The 25,554-nt window shown below is 42.9% G+C and overlaps 1 long non-coding RNA gene across 11 annotated transcripts in view; it reads right to left on the bottom strand.

Moving 5' to 3' along the window:
• The window catches only part of LOC118142950 (uncharacterized), a 99,959-nt gene that overhangs the window by 18,206 nt on the left and 56,199 nt on the right, over positions 1 to 25,554 (bottom strand). For 4 of the 11 annotated variants that reach the window (XR_013520480.1, XR_013520482.1, XR_013520478.1 and 1 more), the window contains exons 5-8: positions 22,900 to 23,053; positions 18,826 to 18,982; positions 9,876 to 9,973; positions 6,568 to 6,656 (exon numbers count right to left, since the gene is read on the bottom strand). This is a non-coding gene — a long non-coding RNA (uncharacterized LOC118142950). Of the gene's footprint in view, positions 1 to 3,246; positions 6,657 to 9,875; positions 9,974 to 18,825; positions 18,983 to 22,899; positions 23,054 to 25,554 lie in introns of all 11 variants that reach the window. The other 7 variants (XR_013520481.1, XR_013520479.1, XR_008472941.2 and 4 more) reach the window with 4 other exon arrangements.

Below are 25,554 nucleotides of genomic sequence, written 5' to 3'. Positions count from 1 at the left end.
TCTTGAGGGCATCCCACGGGCCTGGCCAAAGCTTCCTTGGAAGTGTGCCACAGTCAGAGATGACTCCAATCTAATTCTTCTCCTTTCCCTCTCTCCTTCCACAGGTTTTAGATCAACATCATGATCTGAAGGTTCTCCCAGGCTTCTCCTGCTCCCGTGCCAATAAGTCTCCTACATATCTAATCCAATCTTTGCATTGTCTTGGCAGACCTGAACTAACATAGTCATGGATGGATGGATGGATGGATGGATGGATAAACTGAGATCTATATAAAGTGTGTGTGTGTGTGTGTGTGTGTGTGTGTGTGTGTGTGTGTCTACAGTGGTCCCCCTTTATCCACAGTTTCACATTCCATGGTCTCAATTACTCAAGTTACAGTATAATAAGATATTTTGAGAAGATCATATTCACATAGCTTTTATTATAGTCATTGTTATAATTTTTCTAGGCTCTGATTAGTAAATGTTGTTATTCTCTACTGTGCCTAATTTGTAAGTTAAATTTTATCATAGGTATGTATATATAAGAAGAAACATAGCATATATAAAGCTTGGTGCTATCCATGATTTCAGGCATCCACTGGGGGTCTTGCAGCATATCCGCTGTGAATAAGGGGGGACTATCTCATGCATAATTCTGTGCATGTATGCATGTACGTATGTATCTAGACATAGTTTTGCATGGATCTCTTCTAAGTCTTAGACTGAAATTGAGACTAAGACTTCTCATATGCAATACTAGTACTCCAAGACACTAAATTATAATTTTTAGATTCTTGAGAGAATAAATGATATTCAAGCAAATGATATATTCTGCCAAGACATGAAATTTAAGGGCTGGCTGACGTAGCTACTCATGATGCTCACAAAATCCCCAGTTGTTTACCTTCCATGCACACAGAGAGACTGGCATTTCTCTACACATCTGCAATTTGACATGGTCATGTAGCTTTTTTTGTCCAATGAACTGTGAATGAAAATGAGTCTGAAACTTGTGGGCAGTAATATTTACTGGTGGCATGAGACTTTCCAGCACCTTCTCCCCTTGCCGTTGTGATCTGGGAAGCTTGCATTGTTACAGAGAGAAACACTGAGCTATCACGTAGAGGATAATCTCCCTGATGACCTCTGAGACCAGCAGCAAACTTGGTATGAGCAAAAAAGAAACTTACTCCTTTTTTGAAGGCTTTGAAATTTGACTGGTTCTGCTTCCTGCAGTACAAGCCAGTCTACTCCACTAACACAAAAGCAAAGCCACAGGGAAAAAAATGTAAGCTCCATGAGAGCAAGGACCTTGACTGTTCTCTGTCACAGCCCCTTTGCCCAGACGCAGCATGAATTATTGCTGTATACATTGTTGTTGCTGCTGCTGCTGCTGTTATTAAAGAAATTTTCAGACATTGAAGAATTCAAAGAGTATGTGCCCATACCTCTAGCTGAGGAAATTACTTGAGGAAGAACTCTGGCCAAATGAAAACTCAATAAACCAAAGTCTCAAGATAGGAAAGATGACAAATACAAGAAAGAATGGTGAGCAATAAATCTTGTAGTAATTCCTGGTTAAATCTAAGAGAATGATGAATGCTTGACTGGGAATTGTAATATGAGTTAAGTAAGGATTATTGAAACAGAAGAGGCATATTAAGAAAATATGGGATAATAGCATCAACATTCTGAATTTACTCAGCAAAACCAGAAAGTATACATGTGTGAGAGAGCGGGGCGGGGGGCAGTGGTGGGCTGTGGGGGAGATTCCACAAGGGAGTAGGAAAATGAAGAAGTTAAAACATTTAAAGCCTTCATCACTGTGCAGAGCACATGGCCAAGCAAAACAATGGGGCAAGGGGAAGAATTAGGGAGAGTTATTGATTTAGCAACGGAGAAGTATTTGACTGTAAAGATGGCTAACATCTGCAATGATTAATGGATGGCCTATTGTTTGATTATTCATTCAACATATAGATGACTGAGCATCCAGGATATGCCAGGTATGCTGGAGATACATCAGTAAATATGTAAGTAAATAAAACAGAGACGGTTTATACTCTCATTCTCAAGAGGGAAGACAAGCAACACACAAGTAATCAAACAAAAACAACATCATGTTGGGTGGTGATAACTTCCATTCCTGTTCCTCAGCTGAAACTTTAGGAAAGAATAAAAATTAAGCTATTTCTAGATAAGGAGAGTATGGTATTCTCTAGGCAGAAAATAAAACCTGCAAAAACTCTAAGTCAGTGATAAGCTTCATATGTTCAAGCAATCAGAAGGTCAGAAGAACAGTAGCACGTGCACGTGTGTGTGTGTGTTCATTCCTGAAGGTGCCAGGTCATTATAGAACTTTATGAGGCTGAGTAAAATATGAGACTACCCTAAGTATGCTGGTAAGCCACTGGGAAGTTTTAAGAAGGGGAATGTTATGAACTGATTTGTTTTAAGAATATCACCGGCTGACATGTAGAAAAACAGCAAAGGGTGGGCAAGGGTGAAAGTGAGACACCAGTGGGAGGTGACGGTGGCTTGAACCAGGGTAGTGGCAGCGGGCATAGAATGTTAAGGGCCAGATTGGAAGTCACCTGAAGACACAGCTAATAGGACTTTCTGATGGATTAGCTGTCATAGGTGAGGGGAAGGGAAGGATCAGAGTTTACTCAACAGTGTTGCCTTGAGCACATGAGTATATGGTGAATGAAAAGACTTGGAAAGAACAGATTGGAGGTTGCGGGGGCAGGCTGTAAACAAAGCTATGGTTTGGGCAAGTTCAGATTGAGATTCTTCAACATCCCAGAGGAAAGGTGAAGAACATATTTGGATATGTGAGCTTAGGAAGAAGTCAGGGATCAAGGTGAACATTCACAGAGAGGAGACACCTGAAGCTAAAGGAAGTACTGAGGCTACTGTATGTAAATAAGCTGCATATACAGTCGTGCATCTATTAACAACAAGGTTACATTCTGAGAAATGCGTCATTAGGTGAGGTAGTCATTGTTCAAACATCACAGAAAGCACTTACACAGACCTAGGTGGTATGGCCTGCCACTCACCCAGTGTGCTTGTGTGTGTGTGTGTCCTATGCGTATGTGGCATAGCCTATTGCTCCTAAGCTACAATCCTGGACACTATGTTACTGTATTGAATGCTGTAGGTAATTGTAAAACAATGCTAAGTGTTTATGTATCTAAACATATCTATACCTGGAATGAGCGGAGTCAAAATATGGCATAAAACATTAAGAAACTGGCACACCTGTACAGGACACTTCCTGTGAATGAGCTTGTGGACTGGCAGTTGCTCCAGGTGAGTCAGTGATTGAGTGGTGAGCATATGTGAGGACCTAGGACATTACTGCACACGTGTATACAACTGGCAACACAGTAGCTTTGTTTACATCAGCATTACCACAAACAGGTGAGAAATGTGTTGTGCTATGACTTTATGATGACAACAATGTCACCAGGCAATAGGAATTTTTCAGCTTCACTATAATCTTAGGGGACCACCATCATATATGCAGTCCATTGTCGACCAAACATTGTTTTTTGTCTGGAGCTTCATACATGGTATGTGCTTAATAACTGGTTCCCGCGCCTCTTCTGGGGATGGTTGAAGGTAGCCTCTTAGAATTAACACTGGACTGAGTGACAGGAGACTAGCACTTCCTTTCTGGTCCTCAGCAGTTATGAAACCATTGAATAGATGATGAGGAAGCATGAGGAAATGAGAGGGGGATGGGTATGTTCATGTTGATGGTTTCACCAGTGTGTATGTCTCAAAATTCACCAAACTGTATACTTTCAATAACGCAGGTTATTGTATGTCAGTTATACCTCATTAATGCTTCTTTTAGAAAAAGGAAGAGAACAATTTCTGCTTTATCTCCCTAGGTGGTTGTGTCTCTATAATTAATTATTAAAACACTTGAAATAATGAAGATGAGACAAATGAAACAAATGCTGTTGCTGGTGACTTTTTGCTCATTATCAATAGCTACTGCTTTATTTGGGAGTGGAGAGTAAGAGCTGAAAGGTGTGTGAAAGAAAATTATGAACATTTTCCTGAGAAAATGACAAGGTGAATGGCAGATGGGAAAGGAACTCTATTAGTCAGAGTTCTCCAGAGAAACAGAACCAACAGGACATTTATGTAGGGGTGTGTGTGTACACATATATACACATACGGAGAGAGCGAGATTACTGTAAAGAATTGGCTCACATCATTATGGAGGCTCACAAGATCCAAGATCTGCCGTCAACAAGCTGGAGACCCAGAAAAGCCTATGGTGTGATTCCGGTCTATATGCCAGCAGGCTCCAGACCCAGGATGAGCAGATGTTTCAGTTTGAGTCCAAAGGCAGGAAAGAACCAACGTCCTAGCTTAAGGCAGTCAGGCGAAGGGGTTTCCCCTTACTCAGCCTTTTCATTCTATTCAGGCCTTCCGCTGATGGGCTGAGGCCCACCCACATGAAAAAGGGCAATCTGCTTTCTCAGTCTGCCAGTTCAAATGTTGATCTCATACAAAACACCCTCACCAACACTCCCAGAATAATGTTTGAACAAACATCTGCATACTTCACTGCAGTCCAATGAAGCTGACACATAAAATTAACCATCACTGGGACGATTATTTATTGAACTCCTATTTACAGCAAACCTCTATTGTCATTATTATTCTTTTTACAAAGGAACAAAGAGGTGATGCCATCTGCCTAAGAACACAGAGCTGCCCAAAGGACAAAGTTGGATTTGAATCTCATTTCATCTGAGTCTACTGTACTAAGCTTCCCTTCTGAGAATCCAAAACTTTGGAGCTCAGTGAGACTTTACAGATGATCCGGACCCTGTACCTCTTGATCCAGTAACACAAGTGACTGAGACAGCTGAATCTGCAGCCCCTGCCTAGAGCTCCTCCTGCCTTGCCAAATTGCCCCTGCTGGGCCTGGCTGTTGGTTGGAATCTGATTCCATCTCTGGCCATTTCTTCCAGCCTAGCCTGCAAGAGGGAAAAGCCTACTCAGGGATTATGTTCTGCCCTCAAGGCCTCCGAAGCACCAGTGAATGTTTCCACAGGTGACCTCCATTCTGCCCCTCACCATTCCTGCCCCTCCTTCCTGGCTGCCCTGGTAGCAGAAGCCCAGATATTTCACAAGCAGCCAATTAACACCTTTTTTCCTCCTTAATGGAAAAAGTGATGCTCAGACTTCCTGAATTCAGGGGTGTGAGGCTGCCTGATGGGTCATCTCCTTTCTTGGGGGCCAGTCGCAGTTTAGAGAAACTCATTTATTTAAGGCTGTAAATGGCTAGATTCCTAAATCCTCGTGGGCTCCAGAGAAGAGATGAGGAGGAGAGAAAGGAGTCGGGGAGGGGAAGAAGATAAATGCTTTGAGGAAAGGGGCTTCCCCAGAAAAATTCTTTCCGTGATAACACCAGCCAGTGTGCATTGAGTGCTGACTGTCAGCCACTACTCTACTGCCTCAGATTATCTCAGTTATCATAGTCACCAACAAGGGAGGACCTCTTTTTACCTCTATTTTAGTAATAAAGAAACTGAGGGACAGAGGTGTTGTGTAAGCACCCAAGGCAGCACAGGGGAAGCCTAGTAGAACTTAGGTTTTTACCTCTGGCAGTTCAATCTCAAAACCTGTGCACTGTTTCTGTAAACATCAGTTTACAGTTTATAAAGTGTGTTTTCATCAACTACCTCATTTGATTTTTACAACATGCCTGTGGATTAAGATTTGCTCTCTGCTAGGGCTTTCTTCTATGTAAAATGAAATTCACAGGGTAGAGAGACAAGTCTACCAAATGAATCAATGCCAGACCAGGGAGATACTTGTTTATTCATTCAAAAAAAATCTTTATCAAATGCTTACTATGAGCCTGGCATGGTAACAGTAAGTTATACCTCAACAAAAATAATAAGATTTTAAAATAAGATGAAAAAGGTCAGATTATGTAATTGTCTATGTCCCCTGCTGGCATGGAGTTCCCTTTTACTGGAGGGAGGGGCCGCCTTTTTATTCTATTCAGGCCTTCAACTGATTGGATGAGGCCCATCTGCATTAGGGAGGGCTGTCTGCTTTACTCTGCCTACAAATGCAAACACGAATATTATCCAGAAACTTCCCCACAGACACATCCAGAATAACATGTGCTGTATACTATATAATACGTACTAGCAGGGTCATAGGCAAGTACAGTACAATCTGGCTTTTTTATTTTTTATAGAGGCATAACTTAATGCAGTCAGGTAAGTATGCAGATCAATAAAGGTTAAATATGAACATATTATATACATATATGCAAAATACGTTGAGGCAGTAACTACCCTCTGAATCAAGATATAGACTACTGCCAGTACCACAGGTGGCTCCCTAATGTGAAGGGTCACCATTATTCTGACCTCTTTCACTGTGGATTTGTTTTGTCTGTTTTTGACCTTCATTTAAGTGGAATCCTACAGTGTACATTCTCTCATGTATGACTTTTCTCACTTGACATTCATCCATGTTGCCTGTATCATCGTGTGTTCTTTTACTGCTGTGTAGTATTCTAGTGCATAAACACACAACCTGTTGCAGGTTCGTCCTCTGTGAAGTTGACTCTGAGATGGAGATTAGCATGCAGGATAGTCATTAAGAAGTGTCCTTAGGATGGATCCCTGTGGAAGGGAAGAACAGAAAACAGGGTTAGAACAGAGAGAAGTCAAGAACTCAGTGCAGACCCAAGGACCACCTCAGCTGACACCACAGAGAGCTCTGAAGCTAAAATGGCCCACCTTAGTTCTTCCATATGGAGCAGAATGGCTGAATCAGTCATAGGGTATATATCAATTTATACTCTCACCAGTAGGTCCCTTAAGTTTTAGCAATTCACATGGGTGGGTGTTTAGTGGTATCTCATTATGGTTTTTGATTTTCACTCATTTCCTTGACTGACTAAACACATAGCCACCAGAAGCCTGCCTGGTCAGGGCAGAACCAAATTTGAACTCAAGGTAGTTGATTCTGAAGACACCATGCTTCTCCCCATACATCATGTTTCCTCCCTCCACCCCAGGAAGTGTCTACATCCAGAGACCAAACTATTTTTGAAGTAGCAGTAGTCACTGACTTGAAACCTGCTGGGTATATGGTTGTATGGTGTGTATTAGTTTCTCCTGGGGCAAACACTGCTGGTTTTCCAAAGCCAGTCCAGTCTCTACTCTTCCTTTACTCCCACCCAAATTGCAATCTGTATCTGGTGGTGATAGGCTTAGCAGAACAGCCACAGGATAAGCCCTCTAGACAATGAAACATGAAGCTGTGCTTTAGGGGCTGCTGAGAATCGTTTTGTGGTCTTGAATAACGTCATTGAACTACTGAACTAACCAGCTCCAGAACCTCCCTTACTTCAAACATCTTGATATGTAAAGTGATAAATTTCCTTATCATTTAAACAATTTAAGTCTTCTGTTACTTGCAGGCAAAAGCATCCTAACTTTCCCTTTCCTATACCTCAGTGTAAACAAATTGCACCTTTTCTTCCCAGCTGCTTCTTATACTGTGGTCTGTTAAAAAATGCAGAAGCATCATCCTTATAATATTTATAAGATAGATTATCTTAATTCTTATACAGAGCAGCTCTAGAGGTAAACATTAGTGGTAACTCCATCTCATCAATGAGAAATCCATGGATCAATTTCAGCTCCTGATAACTTTTTTTTTTTTTTTGAGACAGAGTTTCGCTGCTGTTACCCAGGCTGGAGTGCAATGGCATGATCTCGGCTCACCGCAACCTCCACCTCCTGGGTTCAGGCAATTCTCCTGCCTCAGCCTCCCGAGTAGCTGGGATCACAGGTGTGTGCCACCATGCCCAGCTAATTTTTTGTATTTTTAGTAGAGATGGGGTTTCACCATGTTGACCAGGATGGTCTCAATCTCTTGACCTCATGATCCACCCGCCTCGGCCTCCCAAAGTGCTGGGATTACAGGCTTGAGCCACCATGCCCGGCCAGCTCCTTCCTGATAACTTAAATGGCTTAAAGAACTCTTACACACAGCAGCCTCATTTTTCAGACACTACAGCCAAGACCCACAGAGAAGTAAGTAAAATAGCTGAAATTTGATGGACTCTGAAGTTCATGCTTTTTTCTTTAGATCTCTGTGCAAAATAGCTCTTCTAAGAAATGAGCACAAAAGCATTTCAAACAGACACTTTGGACAGTCACACTACACAGTCACTCCAGATTTTAACTGCTCCATAAACACAGTCTTCTACTTCAGAAGATGCAAAACTGAAGGTCTCCTGCGTATCTTACAGAGGACATGTATTCTGACACCCAGTAGAAAATGAAAAGCAACTCCTTGTCCAAGACTCATAAAGTTAGCACCTTTGCTTAGCGGTATCATTTTCTCTGAAGCTAGAAACTAACTGAAAACCAGACCTGCTGTGCAGAGAAAAGAACTGAGCTGAACTGAGCTGAGCTGAGCTAAGCTCCTTCTCCCCAGCCTCTAGGTAGGTCAGATGAGAATGGCTCCTTTCAACATAGCACATTTCAATAGCTCAAATGTCCTCTGAGAGAATAGCAGGGACTTTCTCATGTTCTCAAGCGTCTGATTCTCTGGAGGCCTTCTGCCTTTTCCTGCCTGGGTCCAGGGACTCACCCTGCTTTCCTCCTCCTTTGGTGCTGCCAGCATCCTGCTGTCCCTCCACAGGGTTCTAATCACCTGATCTCCCATGCTGGAGGCTGAAAAGGGTGCCGTCTTCCAGCTCCACAAACATACTTGCTACCCTAAATTGAAGTTCTTGGCCCTGGTATCATGTAAGTCTTACTGTGGGATTTTTTTAACTTTTATTTTAGGTTTTGCGGTACAGACACAGGTTTGTTATATAGGTAAACTTGTGTCTTGGGAGTTTGTTGTGCAGATTATTTTATCCAGGTTCGAAGCCTAGGGCTTGAATATTTTTCCTGCTCCTCTCCCTCCTCCCACTTTCCACCCTCACATAGAACCCAGTGTCTGCTGTTCTCTTCTTTGTGTTCAATGAGTTCTCATCATTTAGCTCCCATTTATGTGGGAGAACATGTGGTATTTGGTTTCGTGTCCCTGTGTTAGCTTGCTAAGGATAATAATCTCGAGCTCTATCCATGTTCCTGCAGAAGACATTATCTCATTCCTTTTTATGACTGCATAGTATTCCATGGTGTATATGCATCACATTTTCTTTATCCACTATGTCATTTATGGGCATTTAGGTTGATTCCATGTCTCTGTTGATGTGAACAGTGCTGCAGTAAACATCTGCATGCATGTGTCTTTATGGTAAAATTATTTATATTCCCCTGGGTATATACCCAGTAATGGGATTGCTGCATCAAATGGTAGTTCTGTTTTTAGCCCTTTGAGGAATCGCCATACTGCTTTCCACAATGGTTGAACTAATTTACATCTCCACCAACAGTATATAAATGTTATTCTCTGTTCTCTGCAACCTCACCAGCATCTGTGGGATTTTACTGCAAAAGAGACAAGAGCGAAACTCCAAGTAGTTTGACATCACTGAGAGAAGAGTGCACAGGGGCCACTGCAGCTGCAGGCAGATGAGAGGGCAGGGACAACCCACACAGGAGCTTGCAGGCCTTGTTGAGAAATTTGGACTTATCCTGAAGGCAAAGAGAAGCCATTGGATTTTAAGCTGGAGCAGAACAAGATCATATTTGGGTTTTAGGAAAAAGGTTGGTGGGGGGCTGGGCGTGGTGGCTTATGCCTGTAATCCTAGCACTTTGGGAGGCCAACGTGGGTGGATCACAAGGTCAAGAGATTGAGACCCTCCTGCCAACATGGTAAAATCCCATCTCTACTAAAAATATAAAAAATTAGCCGGGTGTGGTAGTGTGTACCTGTAGTCCCAGCTACTTGGGAGGCTGAGGCAGGAGAATCGCTTGAATCTGGGAGGCGGAGTTTGTGGTGAGCCGAGATGGTGCCATTGCACTCCAGCCTGAGAAACAAGAATGAAACTCAGTCTCAATAAGTAAATAAACAAACAGAAAAAAGGTTGTGGAGGAAAAGAAAGGGATAAGACTAGAGACCAAGAGACTATGGCAATAATCTGTGCTGCTTTGTCAGGTAAAGAGCTCCCTGTCACTGGAATATGCAACTAGAGAAGCTGTAAGAACACCCTATGATGGACACAAAGTCAAAATAGCTCCTGCCTGAGGTCCCTTCCAGCTTTCAGGCACCAAGGTTCTCTGAGAGAAAATTTACATAACCTTGTCCAACCTTCACCCCGCTCCCCGTCATGAACCCCAAGCTCACAGGTTGTGAAACTGAGATGCACCGTGGGTTGATGGTGGGTCTGATCACAGTTTCTCCATCCCAGCCTGAATAGGTTTCTGTCTCCATGGCAGGTTTGAGGTCCCCCAGCCAGTGCTCCACATGGGGACAAGGGGCAGTTCCATTTTGTTGTGCAACAGCTCATAAATCCAGGAATTACAAACAAAGGGGATTCTGTTACAGGTAAATACCATTTGAAATACAATCTCTGTGAGGGCTTTATGTTTGTCATTAATTTTATAAATTGTTGCAGTAATTAACAGGGCATAAAATAGGCTTCCTACCCCATCCAGGAAGGCCTTCCTGAATGCTCCATTGTCAGATGTGCCCTCAGGATCTCAGAGTGGCGGTGCCCTGGGTGATGCTGGGTGTGGGATGAGGGTGGGAGCACCTTAACACTGGGAAAAACACCTCCATTCATGGGTGGTAGTTTAATGAGTTTATTTTAGGTGGCTTAGAAAATGACACAGAGATTTACCTCCCAGGCCCTCCCCTCCATAAATTAGAATGAGGCCTGTGGCCTGGGAGACAATTAGGACCTTCCCCTGCATTTAAATCAGAAGCTGGGCAATGAGAACAGTTTTCTCCCTTGCTGTGAATGTATCGATTTGGGGGATTTTCCCCACTTTTTTCCACTTGTTTTCTTTCTTTCTGGGAAAACTGTCAAGAGCTGTATGGAAAATAAAAACCCCAATTCATGAACACAGTTTGGATTTCTTTCTGGAACATAGTACCTTCTTAAAGTCTTAAATGACTCACAAAATTAATTCTGAGCCCTCCTGTTCCTGCCACCCTGAAGGACGCTGTCTCCCTCCATCCAGTTTGCAGTTTGTCAGGAAACAAGCCGGTAAATGTGATGTCCTTGGTACTCCCTCCTCACTACCTTTTAATTCAGCAATGTTTCAGGTGGATAAAAAGTATAACTAGTATAAATAATACTTGTGAACTTACTACCTGACTGGAAATATAAAACATTACAGACAAAGTGAAGCCCCCGGGCTCTTCTCTCATTTTTTAATTACATGTTCTGTGGGGGATTTTAGCAAGAAAGTGTCATGGTTAGATGAGATTTTAGGGAGCTTACTCCAACTGTGGTATAAATGGGGGTAACTAAGACTAGACACAAACAGACCAGCTTAGAACAGCGTGCACCCTGTCTCTACAAAAAATACAAAAAGTTAGCTGGGTGTGGTGGCAGGCAACTGTAATCCCAACTTCTTGGGAGACTGAAGCAGAGAACTGCTTGAACCTGGGAGACAGAGGTTGCAGTGAGCCGAGATAGCACCACTGCACTCCAGCCTGGGCCACAGAGCGAAACTTCGTCTCAAAAAAAAAAAAGGTGTTCAATGATCCAGGCCAAAGATAATAACATTTCAGGTCCTGCTCTTCACCCCTTAATGCTAAGCATGAAAAATCAATGGGCAAATAAAATTTCTGAGTAATAATGGCAACTAACACTTGTCTCTCCTTCAATTTACCCTGTATTTTTCAAACATCACCAAATCCTCTCCATTGCCTTTTATTTCATCTCCATTTTACAGATACGAAAAGCGAAGCTCAAGGCAGTTTAATAATTTTCCCAGGATCATAATGCTGGGGTTGAGTCCTTGATAATGCCTCTATAGCATTTTCCCTTGACCCTGAAATCAACGCAGGGCCTAGGACAGAACCTTGCTCATAAATAGTCTGTGCTCCATAAACGCTCAGTGGATAAATGAATTGCTCCTACCATACTTCTATTCTTTTAGTATTTAATCATATACAGCCCAGTGTCATTTCTGGCATTTACTTAAATAATTAACAATACTATATTTCCAAACTTGGTAGTAAGCTCCTTGAAAGAGGGGTCATGTTTCTTACCTTTTGGCACAAAGTAGAAATTCAAGATTATAATGATATAACAGACATATAGACTTCCACAATCAAAAGAGGTATTTGAGGCCATCCAGTTAAATTCCTTCATTTTACAGATGGGGAAACCAAGACTTAGAGGGGAGAAAATGACAACGCAAGGCTCATAGAGTACGTTGGAATTGTGTGCACATGTAGCTCAGCCACTTCCACCCAGATTCCTCAACCAGCCCATACTTAGAATCCCTCCTATGTGCCAGCCTTCAGGATGGGCAATGGAATACCATTAAGCAATGAGACACTATCCTTGCCACAGTGCTCATGCACAGTCCTGGGGTCACGGGGGCTTAATGGACAACTTCTTTGTATAAAGCCGTATCATAGAAGAAAATATGGAAGAGGCAGGAGCATACGGAGAAGGGAGAACCCATGCCCTAATCAATGACATTCAGATTCAATTTTTCACATTGTGTCAATAAAATAGAACATGTTTGGTAGAAAAATTTGACTGTTTAGCCATTGAGACACCAGATGTGAGCCACTGATCTTCCTAAAGAGGCAGACAGGTAAAAGAGTGCCCATCCATTATTCTGCACTGCTCACCATAATTCAGGGTCAAAGATCATGGCAACTGCTTATGCCATAGAAGCATCTTGGAAGCACAAGACTCTATACAGCATTAAAAACATGCATAGGATTCACCTACCTGATACTGACCATAGAGCTTACACTCCACCTGTTCAATTGTTGAATGGTCACCTTCTAAACACAAATCTGGAGTCACTAATGTCAAAAATGTCCCTGGTCCTAATCCAGTCTTTACACTTCTAGGAATCTGCTCTGAAGAAATAGTGGTTAGTCTTGAAAAGACACAGACATCCACTGAGCCACAGTTTATAATGAAGAACTGATATGATAATAATAAGAAACATTTGTTAACTTATTATTTAGGTCACATATCAGGCACTGTGTTAATGTACCTATAAATGTTATCTTAATCTCATCAGTTTCACTATCAATTCTATAAAAAGGCCATTATTGTATTTATTTTCCAGTTGAGGAGATTGAGGCTCAGAAAGGGTAATTATTTCATCTTTGTTTGGTCAGAAATCGAGCTTAAGTGATGGAGATATAATTCCTGTTCCAGGGCCAGTGATCTTACACACTAGGCTCCAAATCAAACAGCAGAACAGGTTAGTAAATTTTGGTGTTAAATGTAATGTCATCCAATTTTTTTAAGTGATGTTTACAAAAATTGCCTACAGAATCCACATCGAATAAAAAAGTGAAAGCAATTTAAAATTACACCTTTGACAACTATGGTTACATGTTTGTAAACACACACGTATACACACACACCTCAAAAGAATATAAACCAAAATGTGACCAGTGGTTGTGGTAAGGTAATAAGACTAGGGTGATTATTTTATTTTGGGTCTCAATTTTTCAAACATTTTAGAATCTCATAGTAAATTATTTTGATCATAGGAAGAGCATATTTTTATATTTATTGCTAATTCTAATAACTGTCTACCCTCCCATTAATCATCTGTTAATCTTCTGCCAGAAACATCTACCAATGAGCAATGAAGAATATTAATTTTCAAACCCTTTGCTGAAAAATTCTTGGTCTTAAAGGCAGAAAAGAAACAAATAGAAATAGAATTGGTGCATTTATATGTCATTCAGTCTCATCATTTTTTTTTCTTAACCTCAGCCTCTCCCAGAAACAAGACAAAGAGAGCAAAAATTTCATGAAATCTCCAATTTGGTAGGAAAGGGTAATTATCTAGTTGTCTAAAAGCTGTCTAGTCTATTCCACATCTAATACAAAAATCCCCAAAATAGAACTCTTATTGAATGTCCTTGTATTAGTCTATTCTTGCATCATTATAAAGAACTACCTGAGCCTGGGTAATTTAAAAGAAAAGACTTTTAATTGACTCAGTTCTGCAGGCTGTACAGGAAATTTACAATCATGGCAGAAGACAAAGGGGAAGCAAGCACCTCTTACATAGCCAGAGAAAGAGGAAGAGAGAAGGGGGAGATGCCAGATAGTTTTAAACAACCAGACCTCATGAGAACTCACTATTACCAGAACTGCAAGGGAGAAATCTTCCCCCATGGTTCAATCACCTCCCACCAAGAGCACCACCCCCAACACTGGGGATTGCAATTCAACATGAGATTTAGGTGAGGACACAGATCCAAACCGTATCAACCCCTGTTGTTGTAGCACTTGCTGATGTTGGGAGACAATTTTCTATGGGTCTTTCATGTTTCCAAATATCTTATAAGCAGAGGCACCAGCTATCATTTCAAAGATCTTTGTAGAGCAAATAGCCTCAGAAGATAGAAACAGTGGACCCCCCAGGAGCAGTGGACTGGTTTGTTTGCTGTCCTGCATAATAAAGCTAATGTCTCTCCCCAGGACAAGGGTCTTGTGGGTTTGCTTGCAACACACTATAAAAGATTTGGGTTTCCTAAGCTCTAGGTTTCTCAGCTAGCTGTGAAGCAAGCACATTGGAAATGCAGCACACATCTGCAGTACTTTGCAACACTTTTTGGGACTTAGAGGACAAGAGAAAATACACACAAACATGAAGCTTATGCCATTTTCTGTGCTATGAGTAATAAAGCCCTTTGCCTCTGACCCAGGAGTCACCTGTCTTCTACCAGCACCCATGAAACTGTAGCAGGCTACCTTGTTAGCTTGGAAGCAGGATAAAGTCTCAGATTCTTCACAGTTCTTTACAACTGCTTTTTAAGACAACCTATGATTTCACATGCATTTATGTGCTATTCCTACATGACATGTAAAGTTCCTTTTTAATATTTTTTGTTTTTGCTAGTGTGGATTTAAGGTAGAGTAGAGTTAAAGCTTTTCAGAACTTACTTTTAGCTGTATGGTGACCATATGGCCTGGTCTGTCCCACATCATCATTCTATTTATGACTAATGTCCCAATATAACTATTAATAATACCCTTGTTCATTCTCAAAAGTGTCCCTGCTTGGATGATAAATTATACAGACATTCTAATTAAAGAGAACTGTGGTGGCAAGTTTAATAACCAGAGGTAAAGTCTAAGGGCAAGAGACCACATATTGTTGTAATATCTTTCTACGAAAACATTAAGATACAAGGTAAGCCTCTATGCTCCAACAGAAAAATTCTACAGCACGGGAAAGTTATTTAACCTCCTTGTGCCTTGGTTTCTTTTTCTGTAACATGGGGATAATAATGGTACTGACCTCATAATGTTATTGTAAGATTAAATCAGTTAGTATGGTAAATATAAAATACTTGAAACAATGCCCAAGCATGTAGTAAATATGTTAGCTATTACTATTTGCATTCATGATCACTATCATCTTTATTTTTACTTATTTATTTATTTATTTGGAGACAGAGTCTCGCTCTGTCATCCAGGCTGGAGTGCAATGGCATGATCTTGGCTCACTGCAGCCTCTGCCTCCTGGGTTCAAGTGATTCTCCTGCCTCAGCCTCCTGAGTAGCTGGGACTACAGGCACGTACCACCATGCCCAGCTAATTTTTGTATTTTTAGTAGAGATGGGGTCTCACTATGTTGGCCAGGATGGTCTCGATCTCCTGACCTCGTGATCCACCCGTATTGGCCTCCCAAAGTGCTGGGACTACAGGCGTGAACTATCATCTTTGTATACCACAAGAGCCATGATTTTTTTGACCATTTGTGAGCGCCCAAAGATCTACTTCAAGCATTCCGAAGACCACATAGAGCCCTGAGTAGTTATTCATCTCATACCCTAGATTTCAAGCAAGACTATACCCCCTCAAATCTAGGTTGGCAGCTCATTTGGATTCTACAGCAGTGTCACAGAACTGTCCAATACATAATAAATGATCATGAATGAAATAAAAACAACCTTTTTCTAAATTTGTATATGGCTCATGATTCCAAACTTTTATCATTTTGTGTATATATGTGTATGTGTGTGGGTGTGTGTGAGGGGGGTATATATGTATACTTATATTTTGCTAAGGCCCCTATTCCATATCTAAGAGGGAAAGGAGCTGCTATTAATATTTATACTCAGGTAATGGTTATAAGCCAGAACAGGGCAGGGCACACCAGGTCATATGATACGATTCATGGGGTCTTTGACTCTTCAGACAAAATAAAGCTCCCAAAAGGCAGCACTTACTATAAGAAGAAGGAAGAGAAGTTGGAGGAGGAAGAGGAAAAGAAGAAAGAAGGAAGAAAATAAATTTGAAAAAATAAGTTAAAAGAAATCTACAACTCAACTCAGAGTAACACTCACCAAGACACAGAACAGGCTGTCTTAGAAGTTAGTCACTCAGTAAACTCCTTTGGGGTGTTGGGGATGGGAGGAGAGGGTCATCTCTCCCACTGTAAAATGCCAGTGCCATGGTTAGACAACTTAATAGCAGGGTAGCATTTCAGTTACAAATCAAGAACTGTTTCAGTAAGGTCTCTTCAAACTCTGGTGGGTTAGCCTGTAGGGGAGTCTCTGAATCTGTGCACTCTATAAAAAGCAGGACAGTTTTATGGCCCTGGGGTTCAATAAATGTTAAAACGCCAAAGGTGGCAATATACCAAGTATGCAAAATATCCTGAAGGGTCTTAAATCTCAGAGCAGCATGACTTGTATTGAGATTGTCTTCGAGTCTTGACATGCACAATGAACGGCGCAATACGCCCTCCGCTCGGCATCAAGTAAGAAGTGATGAGCATGTCAAATATGAAATATTCTCCTTTTTAAAATTAATTTGTTTTATCAGGACCCCTGAGCTGCCTTGCACACTCCAAATGAGTGTCGTGTCCTCTTTGTAAGAAGAACAATCGCAAATGATGAGACCATTTATAAAACAGTGATCTTCCTGATGTAGCTCTGAGGGCCAGATCTGCTGTTCATGGCCAGCCCTGCAGGGTATTTGTTCCTTCTGAGAAGTTCTGGTCAGACTAAGCACAGATTTCCTGTGTATTTGTCACTTTTGGTTCCCTTAACCAGAAAGGCTGCAAGATTTTCTTAATCAGGAGAAATAATAATAACAGTATGACTGCCAATACTCTTGTGTCTACCATTTACCGTCCCTTGCTATGTGTTAGATGCCATGTTAAATTGGTGGCAGTATTTATGGCCATTGGGTCCTCCGGGATGCAGAGACCGAGATGAGTTAGGAATGCAAATGGTATATTGAGGGCAATGTTTGTAAAATTGAAAAGGGAGAGAAGTCAGAATTGGACAGAGAAAGGCTTCAGACTGAGATGCTGATCTGATACCTGGGAAACCACAGCGAGAGGAAGCAGGATTATTTCCTGGGAGGCCGTAAGTCACTGTTCTTCTGGCTTTAGTTTCCTGCTTCACAATTTTCCTACGGTTTACCCAGAAACCAATAACAAGGGCGGGTCCCTCGTGATATGTACCGAGCTTGACTTCTTACAGAGCTCTGGTATCTGGTGGCTCTCACATTCTAGGACTTTTAGTGACTTTCTTGGGATTTGAAAGACAGAGCCCATACGAGTACTCAGATTCCCCACTCAAGGCACTCCTGCCATTCAATATATGGTGTCAATCCAGGGGTAATCAGCCTGCCTTCCGTTTCCCCATCAAGCTCAAGCAGAAGTCTAATTGCAGTTAATACCTGTAATTTGAGGATGAAGCTATAAATGAGATCCAGCCAGAGTAGGTGGGGTTGGGGATGGGAGGCCATCAGACCAGCCAGGATGGCATCTGAACAACAGAAGCTGGTGTTCTTGCATGTGAATAGACTCAGGTCGTAGGGACACAGGTGACTTCCTTCAGTTGCTGCTAGAGAAGGCCTATGTGCAGGTGTGGGCTGGGTAACCTCCCATCAGTTAAGCCTCTGCATACCCTCAGTCCTAATCCTGCCATCCCCACCTGTGAGCTCCTTAAATGTGCATACAGACATCCTAAGGGGTGTCTGGCTGCAAAATCTTGCCAGAGAAGCAAAATTGGTTTGGACTCTTCTTCCCTAAATGTTACCTCACTCTGGAGGTCCAGACAACCAGAGACACTTTAGTATTTTTGTTTACCAAAAAATAAATTGAGGTTTTCTGGCTCTAGAGTTCATGCTCTTACCCATTATACAGTATTGCCATCTGTATCAGTTAGATTCCAATAAGGAGAGAGTAACTTGATTTGAATAGGGAAAGCTTAGGATAAATAATTATTAACTAGTAACAGTGGTATCAAAAAAACTAGATCCAATTTATGTTCTGAGCTCTGTCTATCATATAATGCTACAGAGAGAATCATTAGCAAGACATGCAAGTTTGTATATTCCTAAGATATTACTAAGAAGGTCCTCTGTGCTAGGTTCTGTGCAGAGGTGTTGGAAACTCACTGATAAAAAACACAGGAGCAGCTCCTGCCCTCACATAGTTCAGGGTCTGTAAGAAACGGCCTCATATCTTACAGTGAAGAATTGAGAAACACCAACCCAGACGAACTAAGTGGGAACCAGTCAAATCACCTGGAATGCCTGCTAAAAAGGGACTGGCACACCTGAACCCAAATCAAATAAATCTAAACTTTGGTGCTCCAAGACCACATAACAGTAACACCGTAATCTGATGAACTGAGTTAAAGGAAAGCAGAAGTCTAGGAAAGCCTTCTAAAAGGCTCCTAAGAACTCACCATGATTGTATGAGAGCCAGGTGCCAGATGCGGTGCTGAGCATTCAGGATGCATCTCTCTTTTTAATCCTCCAGCAGCGTGATGGTCTTCGTATGTGTTAACAGGTTTAATCCTCATGCTAACCTTTTGAGTTAACATCATCATCCTTATTTTATACCTATAAGGAAAATGAGGCAAAGAGTAGTTAAGTCATTTGTCAAGGCCACACAGGTGGTAAGTAGCAGAGTGTTTTATCATTTTACCGTGTTGTTATCCAACCTGGCATGCAGAGAGTCCATGGGAATTTTGCCATCACACCGCTTGCCTCTCTCTGCCCTTCTGCCCATTGTGCAGCCTCCTCCTCTGACTGGCTGAAGGAATCGCATGTGCAAAGACCCAGAGGTAAGAAAAGGCACAGACCATTCAAGGTGGCTTGGGGAACCTAATGTGCTAATCCATGAGGCTAGACTATAAATGCTTAAGGTCCAGAGGATATTGCATACCGCAAAACCTGGACCCAACAGGCTAATGCTTTGAACCTCTGTTTAGCCCTTTTGACCTGCCTAAAAAATGTACTCTTTCATGCCCTGTACTGAGTGTTTCCATCCTTGCCTAAACCACAACCATGGCATAAAGACACCTAAGAATCTGAAATGAGGAAACCAGCAACACTCACCTTCAGTATCCTTCAAACAATCCCCAAATGCAGGGACATCCAGCTCAAAACCCTGCAGTCTGTCTCCTATTCTGTGTCATCTGTCTGCCCAAGCCCACCCTTCTGATACAGCAACCTGTGATCAAACCCAGTTTTGTACCTTTCCCCCTGCCACCAAGATCAACTTTTGCTGAGTCCTTCTTCTGCTCACTGAGCTATTAGTTGACTAATTAATACAATTCATTCATTCCTTGACAATGACAAATGCCAAGCAGATGGTAAAGAAGAAAAAGCTTATGGTTTGGGTCAGGAGAAATGGATTCAAGTCTTGGCTCAGCTGTTGACTAGCTCTCTGAGCCTCAGTTGCCTCATCTGTAAAACAGGGTAATACCCACCCACATAGAGTTGCGGAGAGGTGGAAGTAAGATCGTGTCAGTGAAAAGTTTTTGAAAACTCTCCCCAGAAAAGATTTCTATAAATGTGAAGTTGGCCGTTTAACACTGTCTGGCCCATTAAACCTCCCACTGAGGCTAAATGAGGGTGGGGGCAGGTTTGAAACTTTTTTAAGTTTATCTGAGTCTGTGGTCATGTGTGTTGGCTCTGGAATCAGAATCCCCTGCACCTGATTCAGTCTCTGCCACATACTACCTGTGAGACCGAAGACAATTTGATTAATTTTACTGTCTTAGTTTTCCCATCTGTAAAATAGGCATAATAACACCTAGCTCTGAGGCTCTTGTGAGAATTAAATGCAATATTGCAAGTAAGGTCATTAGTGTAGTGCTTTTTATACAATAAATGCTAAATAAACATGAGTGAATTTTTAAAAATCCTCACAACCTACACAGGGTGTGTTATTATCTATGTCTTACAGATGTATCAACTCAGGCCCACACAGATGAAAGTTTCAACCAAGGATACTCAGGGAGTGGATGACGTTGATGAGCTTTGAACCCAGGTCTGTGGAATGTGAATGTGCTCCTATACTGCCTGCCCTACTGTCTCTCAAGCTTGGCCAACAGCTTCTCATGTGGAATCCTCCACGAGCTCATTGGTAACATGATCTCTTAGTTAGGCCAGAGCCTAAATCCTGTCCTCTAGAGAAAGAATGAGATGGAGACAGGATTCCTCTGAGCAGCAGAGAAGCAGGTGAGGGCAGCAAGAAGATGGGCAGGGCTGTGGAAAGCTCAGAACTGAGTGTGGGAAGAGCAGCCTCAGTCAGAACACGCAGCAGAGAGAGGGGAGGCAGCACTGGAAGGGGCATCAGAAGCAGGAACGGCATGAGCCTGCAGAGGCCAGAGGCCCGGGCTGGCCTCCCTTGCTATCTCCCTCTGTGTCTAGAGGGACCCTGGTGTTTTATAAGGCTTCAACCTAAATGAAAGAAAAACTGAATTAGGAGGCTCATTTCTTCTGCCCAGTGAACAGCTCAGTCCCCATTGGGAAGGACAGAACATGCCACACACAGAAAGCTCTGGCATCCCAAAGGGACAGCACCCAACCCCTGTTCCTGCATTAGTACCACTGATCCCACCCCTTGGGGCAGGATATTCGAACCCTCTCCTGGGTTGCCAAGGCTAAGCTTTGGGAGAGTCCTTAGAAATCATCAACTGGAACCCTTGGCTTTTAGGTGAAGAAACTGAGGCCAAAGGTGGAAAAGTATGTGAAGAGAAATAGCCAGCTCTGCAGGCCTTGAAGGGATATTCCAATCCTTTCCCACCTAATTCATTCATTCAACAGCCAGTTATGAAGATACAGGTGCTGTGCTTACAATTAGAAGCCAGAAGCTATCAACTAACAGCCCAAAGTCATGATTTTTTGATCCACTAGAATATTTTTAATTTTTAAATTAATTGACATCTTAAAATCACCAGATTTTTCATAAATAACCAGGTATTTGTCTTCTATTTAAAAATTAGACCTGGATACATGTTCACCTGGGCCTGAGAACATTTTATCCTGCACTCACTGCTCAGCCTCACACCTGGCATCCATCCCATGGCACACTACCCTACCCTCGCTGCATGGGTTCATGCATCAGAAATGTACTTTGCTCTCTTATATGGTTCGTAACAAGTGTTTCTTCCTCTAAAGCAGCACTTCTTAGACTTAAATGTGCATGTGAACCACCTGATTATGATTCTGATTCTGTAGATCTGGGTGGACCAAACCTAACAAGCTCCCAAGGGACACCAGAGCAGCCACTCCAGCCTGGGAGCACACTTGGAGGAGCAAGGCTCCGAAGAATGTCCAGCTCTCTTAAACCTGGCTTGTACATACGCCTTGACACCCTTCACTCATCTTGTTTGTCTAACTTCAACCTCTCTGTAAGAGGGCTCAATTTAGGTATTCCCTCCTCCAAGGAGCTTTCCCTGATTGCCCATCGTAGGTTCAGCTCAGGCCTTGACTCTCACAACACTTGGTGCTTCCTTCTGTCCCAGGTAAACGATCTAATATGATACAGTGTGATGTTTTCCTCACTCAATTCTTGGAACAGGGACTTCACCACTGTTACTCCCTTACCTCCATAGTGTAGGCACTTTAAAATATGTGTGTGAATGAGGGTCTCTGAACTCTGCCTCCTTATTCATTCATGTAGCCCACTGTGGGGGACTTGCCTCAGACCTTAGTGGAATAGAACTAAATTCAAATCTTTAACAGCTGTCAGTGAACTTTGCACAGACTGTCTGAGTTCTTCAAATCTAGCTTCATTTTATCTGTAAAATGAGTATTAAAGTATATACTTCTCAAGTCTTCTCTAAGCATGGAATTAAATCCTACATCTAGCCCAGTGCCTGGCACACGGTAGAAGATGAATAATGCACATTACAATTCACCTCCTGGCTTGTGAGGCCCTGGGTGCTGAAAGGCTGTGGGGAAAAAAGCAAAGGCTGATCAGAGCAAGACTTCTCAAGGCTTTCCTGAAGATGCCTGCAAACTGGGAAGCCACTTCCTCCTCTGATCACAGACAGGACCCAGGTAGGAAGGTGAGTGGCTGCAGTCTTAGAGCAGTAGAAGCAACAGGTGGGTGTAGACCTTGACCTTCTCGTTTCCCCCTGTCTGTTAGATTTGTGATTTCAGACATACCTTTCCCAAGCCTCTCCTGAACTGCTTTTGGAGGGCCTTTTTTCTCTCCTCCTCTTTTTCCTCCCCTCTTCCTGCATACCTCCCTGCAATCATCAAAGCTAATCTTGGCTCAGGTAACAAGGTGTGTGTTAGGTCCAGGGTGACGACTATGCCTAATGTCATGCTCAGGGTTAGGTTCCAGCTCACACTGAGGTTCTAAGGGAGTGGGTAGATGGTGATCGCTGAAAAAACACTTTGGTGGGGGGGCGTAAACAGGTGAAATGTAGTTAATTCAGAAGCTCTCTCATCAGCAGCTTACACTGGCTCTCTCACACTGCTTCGAGTCAGCTGCTTGCTCTGGCTGCTCCCACACATACCTGCATGGCTGGCTCTCCCTGGTCTTCATGGTCAGCAGCTTAACTCTTTGTCCCTGGGCACAAGCCCATTCCTGGCTCCCCACTGTCCATCTGCCAGACGGTCATTCTCCTTTACAGGGGTCAGTAGCTTCGCTCTCAGTCTGGGTGGCAGCACCTGCACAAGAGCCATGTTGAGCCATGCCGAGGAGTGTCTGAACAGTGTCAGCAGGGCAGTTAATGCTCCAAGCCAGGCGATGAGCTTACACAAACAGGTTATATAACAAGTGAAGTGTGTGCCTGCATCCTAAGCTTGCTCAGTCACTCTGGCTTGGATATCCACCTCGGCCTATTCCTTGACCAAAGCACATCCATGTACCTTACAGTGTGCCAGCAAGGGCCAGAGAGCCAGAAATTCAGGTATCCATTTCTATCTTTGCTCCTTGCAATCTGTGTGCCTTTAACTTTTTCAAGCTTCATGTATTAGTTATCTATTTCTGAATAACAAATTACTCCAAAATTTAGCAACTTGGGACAGCATTCATTATCTAACATGATATTGACGCATCCAGAATCTAGGAGCAGCTAGGCTGGATGGTTCTGGCTCAGGGTCTCCCATGAGGTTGCAGTTACCCGAAGGTTTGATGGCAGCTCAAAGACCTGCTTTCTCAACGGCTGACTCAGATGGCTGCTGGTGGGAGGCCTCAGTTCCTTGCCATGTCCCCACAACATGGCAGCTGGCTTCCCCCAGGGCAAGTGATCAAGAGAAAGCAAGAGGAACTAACACAGAAAAGTAGTATTTATAACCTAATATTGGAAGTGACATACCATCACTTTGGCCATACACCACTGGTCCCACCCAGGGACAGTGTGGGAGGGGACTGCACAATGGAGTGAGTGTCAGGAGGCAGGACCACTGGGAACCATCTTGGAGGCTGACAACCTATTATGGCCTCCCTCCAGGCAGTCCTACCTGACCATCCCCTCACAGAGATAAGGCCTGTGTGTGCCCTTCCCATGGTACTTCACAGATTCTGTCAGCAAGAGCCATCAGAACTAGGGGGAGGGAGGCTAGAAGCAGGGCAGGGAGGAGGGAGACAGGAGGGTGAGTTCTTAGAGACTAAATAGACAGGCCTTGAGAAGACATTCAGGCTGAGGATCATCTGCCAAAGAGCAGCCACGGCACATGCTCCCCACACAGTTTATTTAGCTTTTCCAGCTCCACGCAAAAGTAAGAATTCTTGACCTTGTTAAGCCTCAGTTTTCCCGTATGCACAAGAGAGAGGTAAGTTACTTGCCCAAAGTCACAGCAGAGAGCCTATGCCAGGGCTGGAATTCAAACCCAGACCTCTCTGATGCCTGCAGCTTTGCCTCTTAGAGAGAAAGCTGCCTGGGCCAGCAAGCTGAGAACTGAGCCTGGAGATCAGGGCGACAGGTAAGAGGGGTAAGGCCTTGAGTGCCCACCTAAAGAGGTGGGCTTTTTTTTGATGTGGACTTATTGATGTTTCAAAAAGATCATTCTGGCAGAAGCACAGAAATGAGTGGATGGGGAGAAACTGGATCAATGGTTCTCAAAGTGTGGCCCCAGACCATGGCTTCATCTGGGAGCTTGTTAGAAATGCTCAGTCTCATCCCACCACAAACCCACTAAATCAGAAACCCTGGGAGTGGGGCCCATCAGTCTGTTTTCACAAGACCTGCAGGTAATTCTGATGTTCCCTAAGGGTTGAGAACCACTGGACTGGAGGTCACATAACCAGCTAAGGGTTTATTTAAATACTTTGAAGAAAAAAAAAATGATAGAAGCATAAACCAGAACAATGCTGATATTAAATTACTAGCTTTAACCTGGGCAGCAAAGTGAGACCCCCTAACTCAACAAACAACAGCAACAACAAAACAGAATGTGGTGACATGCACCTATAGTCCCCAGTACTCAATAGACTGAAGTGGGAGGATCCCTTGAGTCCAGGAGTTCAAGACTGCAGTGAGCTATGATCACACCACTCACTCCACCTGGACAACAGAGTGAGACCCTATCTTTAAATAAATAGATAGACTTTGTGTCTTATTTCATTTCAATTTCCATTAAATCATGTATAAATTATCAGCAATAATCTTGAAGTATATAAATGATGATTCCCATTTTTCAGATGGGGAAACTGGGATTCAAAGAATATTATAGCAAAGGTCACATATCTACAGGATGACATTGCAATTTTTCACCAAACAGGGACACTTTTGAAAGGGAAAGGAGATGCTAAAATTCATTCCACAGGGTCAGTAGGGCTGAAGTGGGGCTGTAATGAACAAACCAGGATAGACAATCAGCTTTCATGTAAACTGAGACAGCTGGAATGAAATCCAGGACCATAAGTCTCCAAGTCTCCAGTGTCTGTGCCCATCCTTAATCTCCCCCTCAGAATCTGCTTTCTTTGCTCAGCCAAGAGAAATGAGGGGGTTGGGGGGCCAAGGGTTTTGGATGCTGCCTACCAGAGTTTCTCCTGGAGGACTGAGAGAGATGGGAGGGAGTGACACAATTTTGGTCCATCTGCTACTTGTTTAGGTCTGGGCAACCTGACCTGTTTTTACTTCATCTCTAGTCTGGAGCATAAGCAACATGTCACAGTTTTATTGGGAAATGTTACAAAGGTCAGAGCCAAAGGGAGCATGTAAGGC

This window comes from Callithrix jacchus, chromosome 7 (assembly GCF_049354715.1).
Source record: "Callithrix jacchus isolate 240 chromosome 7, calJac240_pri, whole genome shotgun sequence".
Taxonomy (NCBI): Eukaryota; Metazoa; Chordata; class Mammalia; order Primates; family Cebidae; genus Callithrix; species Callithrix jacchus.
This window is presented reverse-complemented; position numbering and strand designations above follow the sequence as displayed.